Genomic DNA, 7,108 nt, shown 5'->3' with positions numbered 1-7,108 from the left:
TTCCTAATGATGGTTATACTTACAGATACATGCCTAGCCAAATTGTAATCAGAGATGCTCCATCCAGCAACTGTTGGGAACAGATGCAGGGACCCACCATCAAACAATAGGCAGAGCCAGGGGCACCCCACAGAACAAGGGGAGGAAGGATTGTAGGAGCCAGAGGGGTCAAAGTTTGAAATTTTTAAGTTTAGATAATCATCGGCTAGCATATTGACCAAGTAACACACAGGAATTTCAATGAATGCAAAGTGAACCTATTATAGTTCACCCGTAAAATTAAAATGTAATGTCTTTTTCCTCAGGGTTTTGAAGTTGCCTTTAGATAACATCGGAAAATGACACCCTGCCAAACAGCGCAGTATATTACTAATTTCATGGCCCAAACAGCTTTGGGAACATTGCCACCACAGCACAGCTTTTATGCTTTGTTACCTTTTGACATAAATGACTACTTACAAAACCTGAAAATACCGTGAAAATGTCAGAGAGGTCCTGGCTTCTACACATGCCTGGGTTCATGGCCTGCACAATCCAGAGGTGTCCTGTCCTCTCTCAGTAGAAATCCCAAACACCTCTTTTCTGCAACAGTGAGTGCAAATGAATTTTAGAAGTATTTCATTGATTATTGTCTTCTAAATCTTAAATGGAAATGTTCAATGTACAGAATATTGTTATGGTAATGCAAATGTAACACCAACCCACTGACTGCAAGATGACGACATTTTGTGTACTTCAGAAAACTTTGCCGGACTCAGCATGTAAACATAGGTGTTTCAAGTCAGTAATAGGGAATTCGCTGGCACCTTTCATATTCCCATATAATATACTAAATCTTACTATTTCACAGAATGGATTGTGATGAAAGAGTTTATTTTTAAAACTGTCTGAGCATGTGTTTAGGTGGAAGGAGGGGACAGTGTGCACTAATAATTCCAAACGCTACGCTTATATTTGCCTAATTAACAAAGGGCTCTTCACTGTGGCTGTCAAGTAGAGTGGAATGTCTGCATGCTACAGAAGTTTCTGCACTATTAGCTTCTTCTCTTCCTTAGAAATGTTTAACAGAGAAGGGAAGACTTTGTAAATATGCCATGGCTTTGCAAGAGATAGACAGCTAAACAATTTCACACTCCATTCCACGAGAGAGCACTAGGTGCTCAGGAACTCAGTATCGCCAGGGTGTGATTTCTTCCTTTCATGAACATACAGTTTAGTGTAAGGATAAAATTTTAACAAAAAAAAAAAAAAATTTAAGATAAAATGTTTACAATGATACTAGCACAAAAGAGCTCAATGCTATTTTAGGACACTTAGCGTTTGCCCAGGCTAGTAAGGGAAGACAATATATGAACAGTCTTCAAAGTTAGCCAGGTAGAGAATAGGCTGGAACTGCAAACATGTGAGCAGCCTCCCAGTACTTTTCCTGGTACTGTGGCTGAATTGCTGAGTGCGGATGTGTAGGCTGGGCTCTAATGTCCACTACATCTATAATTAGGATTTGCAAATTTGTACCTTTTTAAAACTTGCCTGTCTATAGGATGCTTCTTTCTATAATTACTTTAGTGAGAATTGGTACTCATTTGCGTATCTCTCCTAAAAGAGGCCCTTTATGCAGTTTATACAAACCTGCTATTGATGAATCTTTGCCGATGGTTGGCAAGCAAACAGAATTTCTTTTCTAATTAGTATTCATTGAAAAGTTGACGATTGGGAGGACAGTGGTGTAGCAAGCCTTTAATCCCAGCACTTGGGAGGCAGAGACAGGTGGATCTCTGAGTTCCATTCCAGCCTGGTCTACAGAGATATTCCAGGACCAAAGCTATACAGAGAAATCTTGTCTCAAAAAAACAAAGAAAGAAAGGAAGAAAGGAAGAAAAAAAGAAAGAAAGTTGACCATCTTCCAGTCCTTTATTCTCTATAAAAAAAATTTGGGTACCCAATTCTGCCTCTATTTTATTAGTAGGTAGCAGATTGAGAAGTAGTTGGAAAGAGTTAAGTTTCATCCTGGACTGTTTCTTCACAATACAGATCAGAGTCAAAACAGAGCAAAGGATCATGGTTGCAATGTATATTAGTGACAGAGAACTGCTTAGCTTCATGCTGGAACCTTGGGATAATCTCTAGTACCCTATAACCAAGCCAAAACAAAAGCCACACAAGGCAAACAACAGGGACAACAGTATGTCCACCTCCATCTCTGAAGGGTACAACTGCTTCCTGAGTTTGCATTTGGGAAAGTGATGTCTTAGGGGCTTCTGGTTTCCACATTTCTACGTAATACTCCTCCATTTTCTTTGCTCTATCCTTCCCACTGGTTTTTCTGCAGACTGCCAGTGATAAATTCTCTCTAGCATATCCCCCCCGTAATGCCCTCTCTCTATTTCTGACATCTGACTCTGTCTCTGTTACACACACACACACACACACACACACACACACACACACACACTGCTGTCATGCTTGTTTTGTGTCTCTGCAGTAGGTGATTCAAATGTACCCATTCCTGTGTAAGATTTAGGGACAATGTCCCAACAGCAAAAATAGAAATATTCCTTAATTTTCGAAGAGGTGTGTGTCTAGTTAAAAGTAGAAAGGAACATCCGTAACTATTAAATCGCCATGTGGATGAATACTGAAAGTCATATATAAAAGAACAGTTTGGAATTCCTGGGAGAATGGTTAGTGCATGCATCATTTTGTTTAACTGAATGAAGGATTCTTATTAAACTAACCCCAGAAGTCAAATAAGCAAGGGCTTAGCTTGATTGGCCTGTCTAAGAGGTTGTTGGCAAATAGAAACCCCTTACAAAATAAATGACTAAAGTTAAGTGGTTTAACTATTATTCCATAGGCAAGATTGAAGGAAAAGTGTTGAGAAAGAAATTTCAGAAAATGAAAGGCAGGACTCCCAAGGAGGAGGAGGTGGATTGTAAGGGACAGCAAGCAGGTCCTTGGAAACTGAGAAATATTGTTGTCGAAGTAGGCAGGTTTGGAAATCTTTCTGGCCATGAGATAAGAAGTCAGAAGAAATTCTACTGCTTGTGCACCACTGAGTGGCAATGCCTGGAGGGAGTAAGGTAGGCAGAGAATCACTTACTTTGGAATCATCAGTGTCATTCAGAAATGTGATGTCAGATTCCTGGGCTCTGCCCTGTGGGCTTACAGCATCACTGTTTTTAAGAGTGAGACTCAAGATCTGATTCTTTTCATTAATTCTCAGTAATTTCTGGATCCATGAACATTGGAAAGGTGGCTTCCAGGACACTAGACACCATGAGTTGGCTGACGTACACAAATCTGGAATAGGGGCCGTGGATAGTAGAAAGCACAAGTTCTGTGGTATGCCTCCATCACAAGGTGAATTGCAGAGATTGATGGCTACTTGAAATTAAATGGGTGCCTACTAACCCAATATGCTTTTTAATTACTTTTTTTCTTCTTTGGAAACATATTTAGTTATTTTATACATGAAGTAGAGTGACTTGGAACTGAATGGGGGAGAGGATGGGATAAATTTCGGGTGTTCATGTAACAGCTTGTTTATAGTTAAATTTTTTTAAGGAGTACCAATGGCATGAAATTAAGTGGCTTGCAAGTTAATATCTAACAACCAGCCCTTTGGGAAAACATCCTGATGTATAGAATTAGCTGATTTCTGTGGTATGAAATATTTCTACACCAGTGAACTTCATGTTGTCAGTAGCTTAATGCCTGACTAACAGAGTCCCTAAGGTACTAATAAATCAGTGCTTATGAACCAGTGCTCACGAGTATTGGCTGGCCACACTCAGTTTATATATGTACTCCTGTGTTACCATTATTTTCTCAGTCATGATGTTGTAACATATTTATTATATTAATAACAATTACAAAACCCCAGTCAGTCACTGCATACTCTTGCATTTCCCCATTTTTCTTCTCTTTGTTTTAATTTTGATATGCTAATCTGGTCCATAAAAGCTTTACTCAACGTGTTTCTGTACATTTGTATATCAGTGCACTTTGAAAATTAACAAAGGTACTATATTTCAAGGGGAAAGCTAGTAATAACCATGAAAAGAAATATACTAATTAAAATTCTATATTAAAATTAAATATAGGATACTGTCTAATTCATGTTTCAACATTTTTCCCATTTGTAAAATAACTTGGGTAGGAGAGTTGGGGGTTTCTGGCTCTGTCTTTAGAATACTCTAAATAGCTGTGCTTGATATTCACTGAGAAGTGGAAGTTGATGTGCTCTGGCAGCCAACTGGTCTGGCAGGAAAATATTTGTGTAATTGAATTGTATAATTGAAAGGCAAGGAAAGGGATCGAAGAAGTCTAGTAGAATTTTAAAAAGCACCTAAATACCCAAAAGACTTTCCAGTTCAGAGGGAAGTGTGAAGAAGATTATATTCCCAGCTAAATCTCCGTGAGACCATGATGTTGCTGCCGTGAACCCACTGTGAGCTGTATCCCTGTCCCTATCCTTTCTTTCTCTACCTCACCCTCCCTTGTTATATAATCAGTTTTTTGTTTGCTTGTTTTGCTTGTGTGTGTGTGTGTGTGTGTGTGTGTGTGTGTGTGAGAGAGAGAGAGAGAGAGAGAGAGAGAGAGAGAGAGAGAGAGAGAGAAAGAGAGAAAGAATATTGTTTTGAGAAGATTTTAGAGAATTGGGATTTAATTTTTAAAAGTGTAATCAGATTGTTCTTCTAATGAGGAATTCCCCCACACACATGTGGATTAATTGATTGAGACTGATTACACATGCTAGACATCTGGACTGTGTAATAGTCTGGACACAGTTGTACTCCCCGTTCATATGCTGCGCCTCCAGTGTGTTTGGAATTAGAGCCTATAAGAAGGCAAGAAAAGTTACTGTTGTAGTAAGAGTTGGACACTAATCTGACGGGAGATTAAGAAGAAACACTAGGGTTGCCATCACCCCCTCCCCTTCCCTTGCTATGCACAAATGCCAAGAGAAGCAGTCACCTGTAAGCAATGAGAGGACCTTCATAAGAACCTTTGATTCGTACTTCCAGTCTCCAGATGTATAAAAAAGTTAAGTTGTCCTAAATTTTATTGTCCCTACAATACTGTAGTCAGTTCCTACAGTATTGTAGTCAGTATTCTACTGTGGCAATCCAAGCAGACCAATTAAAACCAGTATCATTGAATCGGTCTGGAATGATCTACAATCCAGAAATGGAGGGCACACCTGTGAGAGATTTTCTGCTAGGTTTGAAGTGATTCCATCCACTTCTAGTCCAGACTTTTGAGGCTTGAATACATATCCCTTCCATCCACATCTTAAGCCTGGAAGACACAGGTTTTGATCCAGATTTTGAGGCAGGAAGACACACCTTTAATTTGGGCCACAGTTTCTGCTGGAAGCCTATATGTGGACAATTGTTGGTGCCCACTCTACTCCATCTTGGCTCAAGGCAGAGAGTTCAAAACTGTCCTCAGTAAGTCATAAGACCTAAAGGTTACAGTAGGATATTTTATCTTGGCCTTAGCTGTCTTATTCTAAATAACAACAGACTTGATCCAAGGTGTGGTTACTCCAGACCCTCAAGGCCACGTAACTAGAGGATGAATCTAAGGTGTAGTTACTGAATCCTTGGAGAAAAGAGGAAGAAAAGTCTGTTTGTTCCGCACACATGATATCATGTTTCCCTTTTGGGTTTAGGTATTTAGAGTGGTGAAAATAAACTCACAACATTTCAGTATTGACTGGTTTGCCCTGCTGATTTCATTTCTGTGTCCTCATCTTTTCCTTTAACATCTTTAGCTTTTTCTTTATTCCACACTCCCCCTGTCAAGTATGAATCTCAGGCTGCTTGGCTGGCTCACAGACAATGGAAGAAAAGCTCTCTCTCTCTCTCTCTCTCTCTCTCTCTCTCTCTCTCTCACTCTCTCTCTTCATCCTTACTAGCATAGCACATCTATTCCTTCATTGGCATAGGAGCTTACTTTTTTAGTATTTCAACAAATACAGAAGATCAGCTAAGACTCCCAGTCTTGTAGGACTGAACAATTACTAGATTATTGAATTCTTCATTCAATCTAGCCATTGATGGATTAGCTGGACTGTAGGCTATAAATCATGTCAATAAATACCTATCTATATCTATAACTGTATCTATCTATTTATCTATGGATAGATGAAGGGAGATGAAGAGGAAGAGAGGGAGAGAGAAAGAGAAAGAGAGTGAGATTAATTTCATAAATTCTGTGACTATAGGTAACCCTGACTAATACAGATAGCTTCAGTTGGCCTTGTGGTTTTAGAGGTCTTAGCTGTCAGTCATTTTGAATATGTTTTTACTAAGCCAATGGTAAAATGGAACATTGTAGCCCAGGCCTTCTAACTGACAGGGGGTCTGAGTCTGTCCAATGCTGGTTTCCCAGCTATCAGTCTGGTGGCCAATTAGCTCCCCCTTGTTGAGGTCAACTGTCTCTGTGGGTTTCTGTACCCTGGTCTTGTCCTTCTTCTCTGCATCTAGATTCCAGTTTGGCTCAGTGTTTAGCTGTGAGTGTCTGCTTCTGTTTCCATTAGCTACTAGATGAGGGTCCTATGATGGTGGATAAGTTAGTCATCAATCTCATTATCAGGGAAGGGCATTTAAGGTAGCCTTTCCACTGTTGCTCAAATTGTTAGTTGAAGTCAGTCTTGTAGGTCTCTGGACATTTCTCTAGAGTCAGTTTTCTCTTAAATTTATAATGGCTTCTCTCTTATGGTATCTCTCTCTTTTTATTTTCTCTCATCTATTCCTCCACTGACTCAATCTTCCTAGTCCCACGTGCTTTCCTCTCCTCCCCTTCTCTTTCTCCTAGCTCCCTCTCCACTCACTGCCCCCCATTCCCAATATACTCAGGAGATATTGTTCCTTTCCTCTTCTATGAGGGACCTTGTATGAATCTCTTAGGAGAATTTGTTGATTTCTGAAAATGAATAACAATAAGTCTGCTGAGTTTCATCAATTTACTTTGTAGTTTTTAATGGACACTTCTCACTTTTTCTGACAGCTCATGGTTGCAGTGCCATGCAAATTATAGTTTCATGCAAATGGAGAAAGGGCTGAAGCCTGTCTTCCTCTGATTTTAAATACATTAATAA

Source organism: Phodopus roborovskii, unplaced genomic scaffold, assembly GCF_943737965.1.
Source record: "Phodopus roborovskii unplaced genomic scaffold, PHOROB, whole genome shotgun sequence".
Lineage (NCBI taxonomy): Eukaryota > Metazoa > Chordata > Mammalia > Rodentia > Cricetidae > Phodopus > Phodopus roborovskii.
The sequence above is the reverse complement of the archived record's forward strand: the minus strand, read 5'-3'. Positions refer to the sequence as shown.